Below are 13680 nucleotides of genomic sequence, written 5' to 3'. Positions count from 1 at the left end.
ACACGCAACGGAGTCCTTTAATTGCTCAAGTCATTCATGTTGGTTTTCTTCTACTTGCACCCAATAAATAATTTGGTCCAGGAGTGCGATGTTGTTACGAGCAGCTTGATACAGAATGAATATGGAACTGGCCACATTGGAGGTGGGCAGTGATTGGCCATCCTTGACCTTTTAAAGCGAGCATGTGTCTAAACGACCTCGGTTGGCCATTGGCACTGGGTGACCGCCAGCCACAGGACTCGGGAATGGCAGGACAATTCCAAATGAGAGAGAGCGTAAGCCCCTCAGGGAATAGATCCTCTGGAGATGGACAGCTGCTGCGGACAGAGACAAGCAGACGATGGCTTGGCGCACAGAAAACCTGTCTCCCTGTGGCATGCAATCCAAAGCAGGGGCCCTCTGGGGACCCAGAGCCTTGCAGGGATCTCTCCCCACCCCACCCCCCGCCCCCTGGGGCTGAGCCAGTGTCCGCAGGGAAGCAGGAACTTAAGAGAAGGGAAGATGGAGGCGGAGGGGAACAATGATCTTCAAGCCTTTCCCAGGCCACTGGCTCGCCTTCATTTCTGGTCCTGAAGGTGGAGTCTCCGTGGCCTGCAGGGCCACCCCACTGGGCAGGGAGGAAGCGCCCTCCACCTTCTACCTGAGCAGCCCTGAGGCAAAGCACTTAAATGCCAAGTGGAGCCAAGGGAGGGCCTGTTCTAGGAGCAGAGTTCCCGCCCCAGTGAACTCCAGCTCAGAGGCAGTGACTGAGAAGCAGGGCTGCTTGTTACTAAGCAACCAACAGGAAACAAATAGGGCAGAACCCAACTTGTTAAAAAGGTTGTACTGCCAAGAGACTGGAAACCTACAGCGGGTCTCCTCCCCCCCAGGCAAACCCCCGGGCCCTCAGATCTCTCCAGCCAGAAAGTGGCTTCACAGGGTGGTGACGGGAAGGCATCCCCGGCGCCATCCCCGAGGGACCCATGGGCCCAGGCCTGCGGGATGCTCTGCTGGACACACAGCCACTGGGGGCCCCGGGCTGTTCTGTCCACCCCCAAACGGCCAGTGCAGCGGGTTTTCTGCTCTCCTCCTTTCCACCCGAACTTTCATTACAATTCGTCCTTGTTTACCTCTCCTGTGGTCATGGGGACAACCACAGATCCCCAGGAGCTACCCCCAGATGGGGTGAGAGGGCTTGGCATCACCTGGAGTCCTGAGCTAAGAGCTGGTGTGCGTCTGGGTGAGATCTGGCTTCACTGCATGGGAAGGCGAAGGTGAGTGCATGTGCAGAAGCCCTAAGTGAGCCCTGCCCTCTCTTCGCTGCGGACCTCACTGTCCAGAAGCCACGTCCCCTCCTTCAGTGAAGGCACCCGGATACCAGCTCCAGAGGCACGTGCACTCCCAGAAGCTGCCCCCCATGCCTTGGCTCAAGGAATCCCACTCCCCTGGTTCAGGCCAAGGGTGGTCCCAAGAGTTAAAGTGGTCCCAGCCCACAGCTGCCCTGGACTTGCAGGGCGCAGCTGGGAGCCCTGGAGCTGCGAGGAGCTGCTCTGTGGGGCAGTGAGGGGAGAAGCTCACCAGGGATGGAGCTGACTGTGAGGAATTCAGAGACCAGTGTCCTGGTCCGGGCATTGGATCTGCCGGGACACCCACACTTTCACCCACATGGGAGGATACGTTTTCCTTCTCCTTTAGACATGCCCTTGGATCCCGGCTGGGCGCTGGCTAGCCAAGTGACCTGGGAAGGTTGCTGCACTTGGAGGTGCAGGGGAGAGTGAGATGGTGGGGAACCTGAAGGGTCAGATGCTTCCTAGGCCCGTGTGGGCCCTGGGCGCTCTGTGAGACCCTGCCCAGGTGGACAGGACGCCGGCAGGGGCGGGCGAGGGGCGGAGGGCCGCAGCAGCAGGATGCGTGCATTTCTGTGATTAGTAAGGTCAGATCTGAGGACCCAGGATCTTAGGGAAATGTGACATTTCTTCAAGTCTGGGATAGAATAGACTGCTTTTCTTTGTGTAAACTGGATCGTATCTTAGGCTACCATAGAGATAAAATCACCGATGATCCCATATAATCCATGCTCGTTTGCATTTATTTTAATAGCCTGTGGTACATATCCTCCTGCCAAACAGAAGCAAATTCTATTTTCCTCACCAAAACCGACCTCTGAAATTGTTGATTTTGGTTGCCATAAGAACAGTTATATATAAATGTTTGATCCCAGAGGCAGAAATGTAGATATGCAGATTGATTGAACAATGGTTTGGTTTCTTTCAAATCACCAGTTAGTATCGAATATTTTAAGATGTAACATAATTAAAAGTCACGAAGAATACTCACTCATTCCAGTAAAAACTCCTGGGTGTCATTTCCCTTGCACAATTTAGCCAAAAGCTTCAAATACAAGATCGTATCCCCATAACGGGTGGTGGTGAGCATGTTATAAAACAGACTTGCAAGTGGCAATGTGTCTTGAAGGCTAATGGATTTATGAAGTGTGAAACAACCCTAGTCCCACCTCACTAGGATTGTGAAGAAATGAAGTCACAGTCACAGGAACAGGGGGTCCAAGGGCCCGGGAGAGATGCACCGGGGGCTGGGGCCCTCCTGTTTAATGAGGGCGTTCACCTGCCAGGACCACAGACCACAGAGGGGCTGCTGGGCGCTCATGCAGCTGAAACGGCACGGCCCCTCCCCAGCCCCCTACCTCGCTGCATTCCTATTCTTCTGTTTCTTAAAAAGGGTTCCCAAATTTTATGAGCATTGGGCCCCACAAAACGTGTGCCCATGAGTGTAAGAAAATGTTAAAAGAGGGACATTTACAGTCCTTGAGGAGCACTTCCAAACAGGAATGTGGGCAGCTAGGCGCCCTTCTCTCCAGAAGGTTCTGTCTGTGTTCCAACAGGCTGTCCTTTCTCACATCCTGAGGAATAACCGTCTCTTGGCTCCTCTGGCTGCCCCCACCCCGCCCCCAATTGCTTCACCCCTTTAGCGAACTCCCGGAAAGGAGGGTGTGCAGGTGCTGTCTCCGATTGCCCCCAACACTATTGCCCCCCACTCCAGTCAGGCTGTCACCCCAGTCCTGGCAAAGGTGACCCAAGACCTCCATGCCCCTAAGCCCAGGAGCCCCCACAGAATGTGGCCCCCTCCCGAGAGTCCTCGGGTGGCTCCGCCTCTCACCTGCCCCATCTGTAATGTCAGGTGGAGCTTCAGCAAATGCCTCCCCCAAGCTCCCACCCAGATCCCCCCTCTCTATTAAACACACCGACTCAATCTCCACTCAGACACCAAAGAGCTGTGTCCAAAAGAGGGCTCCTGACCGCTCCCTTGTCAGTGGCAAAGTCATTCCTCCAGCTGCTCACACCCTCTGTGGTATGTCCGCAGGCTCGATCTCTCATCTCTTTTCCTAACATGCTCCCTCCACTGCTCTCTCCTCCAGCCACAGTGGGCTCCTAGGATTTTTTGACCAATTAGTTCTGCCCACCCCAGGACCTTTGCACTTGCTGTCCCCATTTCCTAGAATGTGCTCCTGCACCCCCACCCCCGAGATATCTACATGGCTTGCTTCCATCAGCACTTGCTCTCCCCCTTCCCTGTCTTATTTTTCTCCTTGATTCTTCTTTATAAGGGTCAGGTCCTTATCTTCCTCAGGCAGCCTGCTTACATGGCCCTCTGTCTACCCGTGATCTTTCTGTTGGGTGAGCTGTTGAGTTCCGTGTTCATGCACCTCATCTGCTGGTATTTGTGACCTGAGCAGAGTCTATCCACATACTAACTGGAATTTATGGTGAAACAGTCAACATTCAACCCTATGCAGGTAAATTATCTGCTTTACGAATATCCCCAGCAAATTGTTAATTACAAATCAGGATGAAAATGAGGTTCAGTCCTTGTCTACACAAAAATATAATTACAAAGGTAAGTCTGTTGACGAGGAAACTAAAGTAAACTCAAAATGCATGCAGTCTGATCTACTGGAAATTATTTAGATTGATTTGTTTACTTCCTTTAGCTTCAGCGGTAAGCTGAAGTTTACTTCCTTCGTGGTAAGCTGAAGTTTAGCTCCACTGAACAAAAATTACTGAGTGTGTATCACGCACAACATATTGTGCAATTTGCTGCCACACGAAGTTATCTGAAGTGTACGAGGGTCGGAGGGAATTGGAATTACGATTTTCTCAGAAATGTCAAAGAGACAATGAGGCTTGGCTCATTTCTCCCTTACTTGTCAAAAGACCCCTTTCAATTTTATTCAGCAAAATGAACCTCTGTATTTTGTTAAAGGTGTGTGGCTGTCTCTAAGTAACGCATGAGGTGCCGACCCCCCACCTCTGCCTCCAGAGGGAGGGGACGTCCCTGGGACTGGACCTTCTGAATGCCGATCCATTGCTCTACTGCACAGTCTTCCTCACATACACTTTCCTTGACGAACCCCTGAATGTGAATTTGGGGGCACTCGATTCCCACACAACAACATAGTGGAATTTTATAAATACTTTAAAAAGAGTTGTAACTGGCAAGCCTGACATTTGCAGAGACGACCTACTCACCGTGGGACTCCCCACAGCCCAGCCTTCACTCAAGTCTGCAGGGCAGGACCCAGGCCCTCTGCGGCCCACTCACCCCAGGAAGAAGCAAAGAGACATCTGTGGGGAGGAGAAGCTGTTTGTGATGCCAAAACAGGCATCCAAATGGAGCCCGGTTTCTGGGTTGCCCTGGCCTGACCTTTAAGAAGTTTGGCGTGGGGGGTGGGGGGTGGGCTGTGATGAGTGGTTTGAGTCAGGGACCTGGGAGCTTCCCGGCTTTGATTCACTGCCCTGTGCGCCCACAGCGTGTGTCTGACTCCCTTACTCCCACCCTGTTTATCCATCTCTGAAGGCACGAAGCAGAAAAATTAGGAGGTTTGGCACAACCAGCATCCCCTTTCCCTGCTGACCCCCATTCAAAGTTGGGAATATCGTGTTCTCTCCTCTCACCGGTCTCTTCTGAGGACAGGATCAGGTTCAACACTTCTATTACCTTGGACATACTTCTCTTACAATCATCTGCGTTTGAGCGTGGTTGCTAGGTCCCTTGGGAATATGAGGGCAGCTGGTTTGGGCAGGGAACGCTGGCACTGCACACAGGCGGCCCAGGGGACAAGGGCTCTCCGCCTCTTGCCAAACCAGACTTCCCCCTAACTCCTAACATACACCAGTGGGTCCAGGAGGGCTCCAGAGAGTGTCGGATTCAGCTCCGCTGACCGGGAACCTGAGTCAGGAAGGACGCCAGCATCTCGGCTCTCCCCCCTCCCTCCTGCTTTCCCGCTGCCGGGAGGAGGCCAAGAACACAGGGAAGAGTCCATGGGACCACCAAACCTGTGCGCCCGGGTGACTAACGTCCCGACAGCAGCTTCCTTCGGATCAAGAGCGTGACACTGCCAGCAGGTCAACAGAGGCTTGGGCGCGGCAGAACCCAGGGCCCGCCCCCTCCCCCTTGGGCATTTTCTGGTCTGTTTTATGTGTGCCCTTTGCCTGCCTCCTCGGGGGAAACGCGCGTTCTCCAGCGGAGCGCCCGTTCATGGTGCTAGGACCCATGCAAAGCTCATCACCTGGGGCTCGCAAAGGTGAGGCTTGGGAGACAGGGGAGCATCAGCCCCGGCACTGAACCGGGGTCGGGGTGGATTCGGGCCAGCAGCCGCTTTGGACTGGGTCCCCATGCTGTGAAATGAGGCGATGTTATCTCAGGTCCCTCGTGGCCATGGCCGGTGAGGGTAGTTTCAGAGGCTAAGCCCCGGGAAAGGGTCAGAGAGCAGGGGTTCTGCGGCGGCCAAGTCCGGCCCCGCCACGCCGGCGCCAACTCTGCGCCCGGGTCCCCGCGCGTCCGCGGTGCTCCGCGTGGCCAGGCGGTCCCCGAGGAGGTCCGGGCGGCGGGCGGCGCGGGGCGGGGCGGCAGGTGGGCGGGCTCCGCTCGGCGGGCGTGTTTACCTGGCTCGCAGGAAGCCCGGGCGGCGGGGGGGGGAGGCGGGGTGCGCGCCCGGCCCTGGAGCTGCCGCCGTCAGTCACCGCCGCGAACCAGCGAGGACGAGCCTCCGGCCCTGGCGGCCCGCGTCTCCCTCTACGGAAGGCGGCGCTGGCAGCTAGCTCCGGGCCCCGGCTGCTCACGAGTGGGGCCCGGGCTGCGGAGAGGCGAGAGCGCGGTGGGTGATCGTGGCTGGGGGTGGGGGTGGGGGTGGGGGTGGGGGTGGGGGTGGGGGTGGGGGGGGGTGGGCTGCGGGGGGCGGGCGGGCGAGGTGGCCCGGGGCTTTGTTTCCGCGCCCCCGAGCGGGCACCGCGGGCACCTAGGCGGGACTCGGGGCGCGGGGCTGTCGTGGGCAGCGGCGCAGGTGGCGGGCAGGTGGCAGCCCGAGGCCTCCCTGCGAGTGGGTGGGCGCGGGTGTAGACGCCGGTCTGCGGCGGCGGGCGCTGGAACTCCACGGGTTTCCAGGTGTGGCCTCCGGCCAGGCCCCGAGGCAAGGTCTCGGGAAGAGCGCGCGGCCTAGGGGTGGGGGTGGGGGTGGGGGTGGGGTTTAGGGGTGGGAGGTGACAAGGGTCGAAAGAGGCGGCTCCGGGCGACATGGAGATGGGTGCTGGGGGCGAACCGAAGGGCAGGCTGGGGGTCCCTGCCAGTTCGAAGTGTTTACTAATTCCACGCGCTGAGCCCCGCGGACGGCCCCCCCGCCCCCCACCCCGGAACGAAGCAAGGTTCCCTTTGATCACTGGGGGGCGGCGACTGGAGACTTGCCTGGCTTCCGCCTTCGCGGGGCCTGTCCCAGCGCCAGCGCGTGCTGCCTGCAGCCCCTTGCAGCCGCCTGCGCCCACCTACAGCCGCCTGGGTCCACCTGCAGCCACCTGCGCGCCTGGCGCCTGTGACCTGGCGGCGCGCGCCCCTCCTGTGCCCGACGCCGGGGGTGGAGGCCCCCAGGGTGTGTGTGTTCTGCCGTCACTGCGCTAACCACCCACCCCACCCCACCCCACCCCCCCGCGGTGGCCCTGGGTCTTGTGGGATGCTGGTGTGGCAGCTCCAGGTTTCTTTTAGGATCCACTTTTGCCTTCTGTTTCGGAAGATAGATTGGGGTTTGCAAAACATTTAAGTTTCTTTGGGGATCTCAGTAAGACTCTGGCAGGAAGTAGGCGCGTTCTGGTTCCTGTTCTCTGTTTTCCAATTGCGACAACGTGAGAATCAACAACATGTGTGCAGTTCAACTCTGCATCCGTGGCAGGCGCATGAGGTGGCTAGGATGTATGCTGAGGGGTGTAAACATGGTTCAGGGGGGCCTCTGGCTGACCCAGCAAGGGACACCCACACTGGGCTAGAAAGAGTTTTTCAGAGGAAGGGAACTGTAGCGAGCACCCTATCTAACACCTGTGGTTATTTGAGATTTTAACTCACCAGGGTCAGAGGGACATTTTACAGACCATGGCCCACAATTCAGGGGGTGGCTTGGGACCACAGGCTCACTGGCGGGTCACTTGTGGGTGGTGGCGGGGCCCCGTCGGACATTACTGCCTGGTGCCGGGAGCTGGGGAAGTTGAACAGAGCAGCCCTTCTTTGAAGGGTGGCCCAAGTGACCTGCTGAGGGCCGTCGGCCTGATAATATGTTTCTACCAGACAAGGAAAAGGGCCCATCAGTAGTTTTAAGTGGAATAAACAAAAACCTGAAGGGAAGGAATCTAGTTAAAAATTATCATACAATGTTGATTAGCAAGAACTCTCAAGAATTTAGCTGTTCTGAAATGACTACTTTTATTAATCAGGGTCGAACAAAATCTATTTGGTTCAGATCCACTTTGAAAATCTTTCTAACGTATCACACTTCTGCCCAAAGATGAGAAAGTGTAAGACAAGGTGCTTGCTCTGTGATTTGACATTGAATCGCTGCTTGGTGGCTTGTGAAGGTCGGATCTTGCTGCCAGGTCCGCGGGGACAGTGACCGCACGGGGGTGGAGGATGTCGTGGGAGGTGGAACCGGCGGCAGCCTGCTCTGTGATTTTCTTGCCACCTGAACTTTTTAAGTGTTTGTCGGATCGTGTGGTCACCAAGAGTCGGGGCAGACAGTTCCACCTCTGGGTTGTGCACGCTGTCCCCTCCAGCTGCAGCCCACGCCCTCCCTTCTCCTTCCCCAAGCCCTTGGCGCCACTCGTCTTGTTCCCCAATTTCTATAATTTCATCATTTCGAGAATGCTGTATAAACAGAGTCATACAATATGCAACCTTTTTTGATCGGCTTTTTCACTAAGTACAATTCTCTTGAGATCTGTTCAGTTGAGTGTATGTTCTTTTTTTATTCCTGAGCGGCTGTGGATGCCCCACCATTCTGGGTTTTTGTTCTGTTTTGTTTTAACCATTCACTCTTTGAAGGGCACGTGGATCGTTGCCACTTTTTGGTTATTGTGAATAAAATTGTGTTGAACATCCACGTACAGGTTTTTGTGTGAGCATAGCTTTCATTTCTTTGGGAAGGAATGCCCAAGAGTACAGTAAGGTAAGCACACGTTCAATTTTATAAAAAACTGCCTTCCTCTTTTCTAGAAGGGCTGCACTATTGCATCCCACCAACAAGGTGGGAGTGACCAGGATGTGCACACAACCTCGACAGCATTTGGCACCATTGCTACTTTTTATTTTAGCTGTTCTATCATGAGATGTGTGGTGACATTGTGATTTTAATCTGCATTTCCCTCATGGAAAATGACGTTGAGGATTTTCATGCATGTGTATGCCATCTGCACACCCTTACAGTGAACAGCCGGTTCGTGTCTTTGCCCATGTTGTAATTGGGCGTTTGGTCTCGGTAATTCTTTCTATGTTCTAGACATTGGTCCCAATGGTTGGCACTCATCTTATGAATAAAACCTTATTTTCCTTCTTTTATTTTCCTTCATTTATATGTCTTCCATCTTCTGCACAGGGTTTTTGATAGAAAGTTTTTCCTTTTGACGGGATCAGTTTACTAATTTTCCCTTTCATGGATTGTGATGGGGGGGATGGTGAGAACTGTCTGCCTAGCCTGAGGTCCTGGAGATTTTTCTCCGTTTTTTTTTTCTATGTATTATAGTTTTGCATCTTACACCTAAATCTGTGGTCCATTTGGAGTTAACACTTGTATAAAGTGTGAGGTGTACGTTGAGGGCTTTTCATTTTGCTTTGGTTTATTATTGCCTAGGAGTATCCTGTTGCTCCTGGGCTGTTGTGGAACAAAAGATCGCTTCTCACTTGAGTTGCTTTGTTCCTTTGTCAGAAATCGTTTCCACATATTTGCGTGGGTCTGGTTCTCTGTTCTGGGTTCTGTTCCACCCATCCAGGGATCTGTCCCTCCACCAGTACCACACTGGCTTGATTACCTTAGCGGTACAGTAAACCTTAACGTTGGGAAGAGTGGGTCCTCTTACTTTGTTTTTCTTATTAAAATCGTGGTGACCCCTCCAAGTCCTGTGCCTTTCCGCGCAAGGGTTAGAATGGCCTTGTTTATGTCTATAAAACTCTCAATGGGATTTTGATTTCCTTTTAAATTAATTCACATTCCTTAAGAGTGAAGGGGTTAACATTTTCCAAAATAAAAGAAGGAAAATAAGATTTTATTCGCAAGTGATATTAACCAAATTGCATGCTTAGTTTTATAGTAGAGACAAATATAAAAAATATACCAAAAGGCAAGTAATAAAGGGGAAAGAACACGGGAAGACGGGCTACGAGGACAGAGGGCAGAGGTGGGGAATAGGGTTTCTCAGCGTCTGACGGCCTAGTTCATACTACGCCCCACACTTCTGCGCACACAGCCCACCTGTTCACACCTGGAGTCCAGGTGGGTGATGTTGGGGGCACTGCTCCTTGACACCTTTGTCCTCGGGAGGTTAAAGCAGCATTCTGCACGATAAGAGCAACCACTCTGTTCCCCAAGTGTTATTTTATTTTTTATTGCTTTATTAAGCAGGCTCCATGCAACATGGGGCTTGAACTCACGACCACTGAGATCAATACCTGAGCCGAGATCAAGAGTCAGACCCTTAACCATCTGAGCCATCTAGGCGCACCCCAAATATTATTTTAAATAAGGTTTAGTCCTCTGAATCTCTCAAATCAAGAGTTTATTTTTATAGGACATTGTTCTTTCATAATACGTGTATTTTCAGGACATATATAAAATCCATTAAAAGCCCTAGTTACTCTCCCCCTGCCCTGAGACAGATTTGTTTTCTGAAAGGACACAGACAGACTACTGGTGCCCTTAGGGCTCTGGAGGGAGGCTGCACTTCCCGATGGGGAGGCCTGGCCATATGCCCTCTCCGCAGTCCCTGGGCTACGCCCCGAGTCCAGCAGCATCCTGTCCGCGGTTTACACGCAAGAAACCCGAGTTCTCGGGGGGAGCAGGCCTGTCGAGTGACATGTGTGAGGTCTGAGAACACATGTCCTGAATCTCTCCTCCTTTCAGGCCCCCCAGAACTCATCCTCACACGTCAGAGGCCCCCGGATCAGGGGATGGAGCTGCCCTCACGCTTCCCAGCCACCCCTGAGTGGTGCCCCCAGGCCCAGGAGCTTGATCCCCCCTGTCCCTTGAAGGCCGCATGAGCACCTGGGGAGTGCGCAGAAACCAGGGGCCTTTGCCAAGCAGCTGCCCTTGGAAGGAAAGAATTACATAGGAAAACAGTCAAATTTTTCACCTGCAGAAACTTGAGAACATCTCTCTTGATGGTGATGTGATACACCACATCAGAACGGACACTGGCGTTGAAAAGGAGTCAGTGGCTAGAGATGGTTACAAGGACAGTGGCGCCTTCCAGAGCGTGAGGGGGGTTTCTCTGCGGCCTGAAGCCACAGCCTGCTTAGAGGAAATGAGTTTCTGCTCAGAACCCCTTGGCTGTTTTTCTTGAGGGTGAGATGCTTTTCCTTGGTATGTATTGCAAAGTCGAAAACAAAAATACTTGCAAGAGCTGTTTAGTACGTTGTATTAAATACAGTGGTTTTTAACAGCACGTGGATTTTGACTATGCGGTAATGAAGGCTTGGATTTGGTTTATATCTCCCCAGTTTTAAAACCATCTAGCGAACAGTGAGTAGTGATGATGCTTCGTTTGCAAGCAGACGTGACTTGGTTGTACTTGCACGCTGGGTTTTGTTCTGGTCAGTGGTCAACATTCAGTGCCAACCATCTTGACGTTTTGTGCACTCTGAGCGCTCCGCTGCTGGGGCCCACGCTTGCTCATGGAGCCACATCCCATCCTGCAGCCTGGGGCCTGCCAGGGACAGAGCTGTGGCCCACAGCCGTGCTGCCCACTCGGGCACCTGGCTCCCCATCTCCAGCACCCCGCGGCTCCCCATGTCTCCACCGCCCCGCGGCTCCCCATTTACACCACCCCGCGGCTCCCTGTGTCTCCAGCACCCCGCGGCTCCCCATGTCTCCACCACCCCGTGGCTCCACCACCCCGCGGCTCCACCACCCCGCGGCTCCACCACCCCGCGGCTCCCCATTTCCACCACCCCGCGGCTCCCTGTGTCTCCAGCACCCCGCGGCTCCCCATGTCTCCACCACCCCATGGCTCCCCGTCTCCACTACCCCATGTCTCCAGCACCCCACGGCTCCCCGTCTCCACTACCCCATGTCTCCACCACCCCACAGCTCCCCATGTCTCCAGTACCCCATGTCTCCAGCACCCCACGGCTCCCCATCTCCACTACCCCATGTCTCCACCACCCCACAGCTCCTAGCTGGAAGCAGCAGTGCAGTGACTTCTGAGAGTGGGGCTCACTGAGACATGGCCCTGCCGGTGTGATGTGCCTTCCCGCAGTGATGATTTCTGAAATTCAGAGAATGACTCCTCTGTATTGCAGTTAAATCGGGCAAGGGTTTGATTTTTGTCAGAAGCGGTGGTGAGCATGGTGGCCCCAGTGTTGTAAGTAAGGAGAGGGCCCCTGATGGCCTTGCCCACCGCTGGATAGCCGCCTTGCACAGGTGGCAGCCCTGCCTCGTGGGGTTGGGCGTCGTGGGACCCCCCCTGCCCCAAGGCACCAGCCTGTCCACATCCTACCCTCCCGTCCAGTTAGGAGTGTCTGTCAACGCCGCCTGGCCACTGGGAGTAAACAGCAGCCAAATACAGCACAGCTCCGTCCGCAAAGACCATGTAGACGCAGGAGGCCACCTCCCCACCAACCACCAGCCTAAAGAGACAGGAAGAAAGACTCACTCGGATGTAACGCTTCCTTCCGGAGTCTGACCTGGAAACCTAGAGGCAGAACGCACACAGAAAAAACCTGCCTGCATCTGTTTAGGTGGCTAGTGGGGGGGCACAAGCGGCTTGGTGGTGGGCCAGCCAGCTCCCTGCCACAGCCAGCCAGCCCGACTCCGTGTCTTCTCACGAGGCTGAGGGCCAGGACTGGTGCCTGTTTGCCCTTGGGTGGTCTGCCAACCACCCGCATCATTTCATCTGGAATTTTTATTAAATGCAGAGTCCTAGGCCCCCATTTCTGGCACACCAACCACAGTCTCGGGGATCGGGCACAGGAATATGTATTTTAATGAGCTCCCAAGGAAACTCCGAGGACCCCTGCTCTAAGTGGAAGAGGGGAAGGGTGACGCGTGCCAGAGTGTGTGTCATGCCTACATGGGGCTATCCCAGTGCACACGCACATGCTCACAAACATGCATTTGAATAACATCAACAAAATCTGTGCGTTTCACTGATAAAATGACTTTGTGTTAGAAGGAGTGACTCATGGAAGATAAAATTCTATACTTTGATACTTTCATTTGTCTCATTATGTTTGTTGCTCTGTCCACATTCAGAGAATAGCATCGTTGTCCTGCCTGGTAAGTGTGAGCATCTTTAACAACGATGCTCGTATTCTTCATCCATATTCTCCCGTATCGTTGAAACCTCACATTTTTGCTAAACTTGCTACGAAAGCAAACAGTACAGAGCTAGGTTGCAGGCTTCCCAAATACGGCAAATGCATGATTAGTTTTTTAAAATCCATTGACTGTGATGTGCAGAATGCTCCGCTCTGGGTTTCTAGGTACACCAAGATAAAATGGGTGTAGCTCTTGCCTGAAGGGCCCCTCTGTATTATTCGGGGCCTTAGAAGCACACAGACAGGTTTCCCTCGGCAAAATGTCTGCTCAAGGCCCCGAGCTGCATGCAGACAACTATGCAGTGGGGGGACCACCCCGCGGGGGGAAGGAGATGAGGTAGTGCTGTGCAGGGAGGTGGCCTCTTCCCTGGACCCGGTGCACTCCCCAGGCCTCCCACCTCCCCCAGCAGCCCCGCCCTGCTCCCTGTGGCCCTGTGTCCTGCTTCCTTACAAGCCTGCTCATTCCCAGGTTGTCTGTCTCCAAGATGCCCAACTTCCCTGCTCAGCTTTTAGCAGTAGCGGCTCTGATCTCTGTTTTGGGAGCATTTTGCTTACAAGGTGCTTAAATGTTCCATCATGCATGTGCGTTCTGGGAAACTTAAAATATGGTTTATGTGCCTTGGTGTCATTGGTGTCATTTATGTGCCTTGGCGTAGCGTGTGGGGCTCATATTTGTTGCATCCACAGATGGATGAGTTCTGCTGTGCCTAATCATCCTCATACAGCTGATGCATAGCAGGGTCTGGACTTTACAGAAGGGGTACGCCCGAGTCTGTTCTTCATCAGTCAGAAGAATGTGGGACATGACTTATTTGGCTTACTGTGCTGCTGTAGAAGACC

The 13680-nt window shown here is 54.0% G+C and overlaps 1 protein-coding gene across 5 annotated transcripts in view; it reads left to right on the top strand.

The window, feature by feature from the left end:
• Positions 1-5987: 5987 nt before the first annotated feature.
• The window catches only part of LOC113912685 (myelin basic protein), a 116896-nt gene continuing 109203 nt past the window's right edge, over positions 5988-13680 (top strand). The window contains exon 1 of one of the 5 annotated variants that reach the window (XM_027576274.2): positions 5988-6154. The gene's annotated coding sequence lies outside the window, so the exon portion shown is untranslated. The remainder of the gene's footprint in view (positions 6155-13680) is intronic. The other 4 variants (XM_027576270.2, XM_027576269.2, XM_027576273.2 and 1 more) reach the window with 4 other exon arrangements.

The sequence above is a fragment of the Zalophus californianus genome, chromosome 14 (genome assembly GCF_009762305.2).
Source record: "Zalophus californianus isolate mZalCal1 chromosome 14, mZalCal1.pri.v2, whole genome shotgun sequence".
NCBI lineage: Eukaryota > Metazoa > Chordata > Mammalia > Carnivora > Otariidae > Zalophus > Zalophus californianus.
Note: the sequence above shows the minus strand (reverse complement) of the source record. Positions and strands in the feature narration are given on the sequence as shown.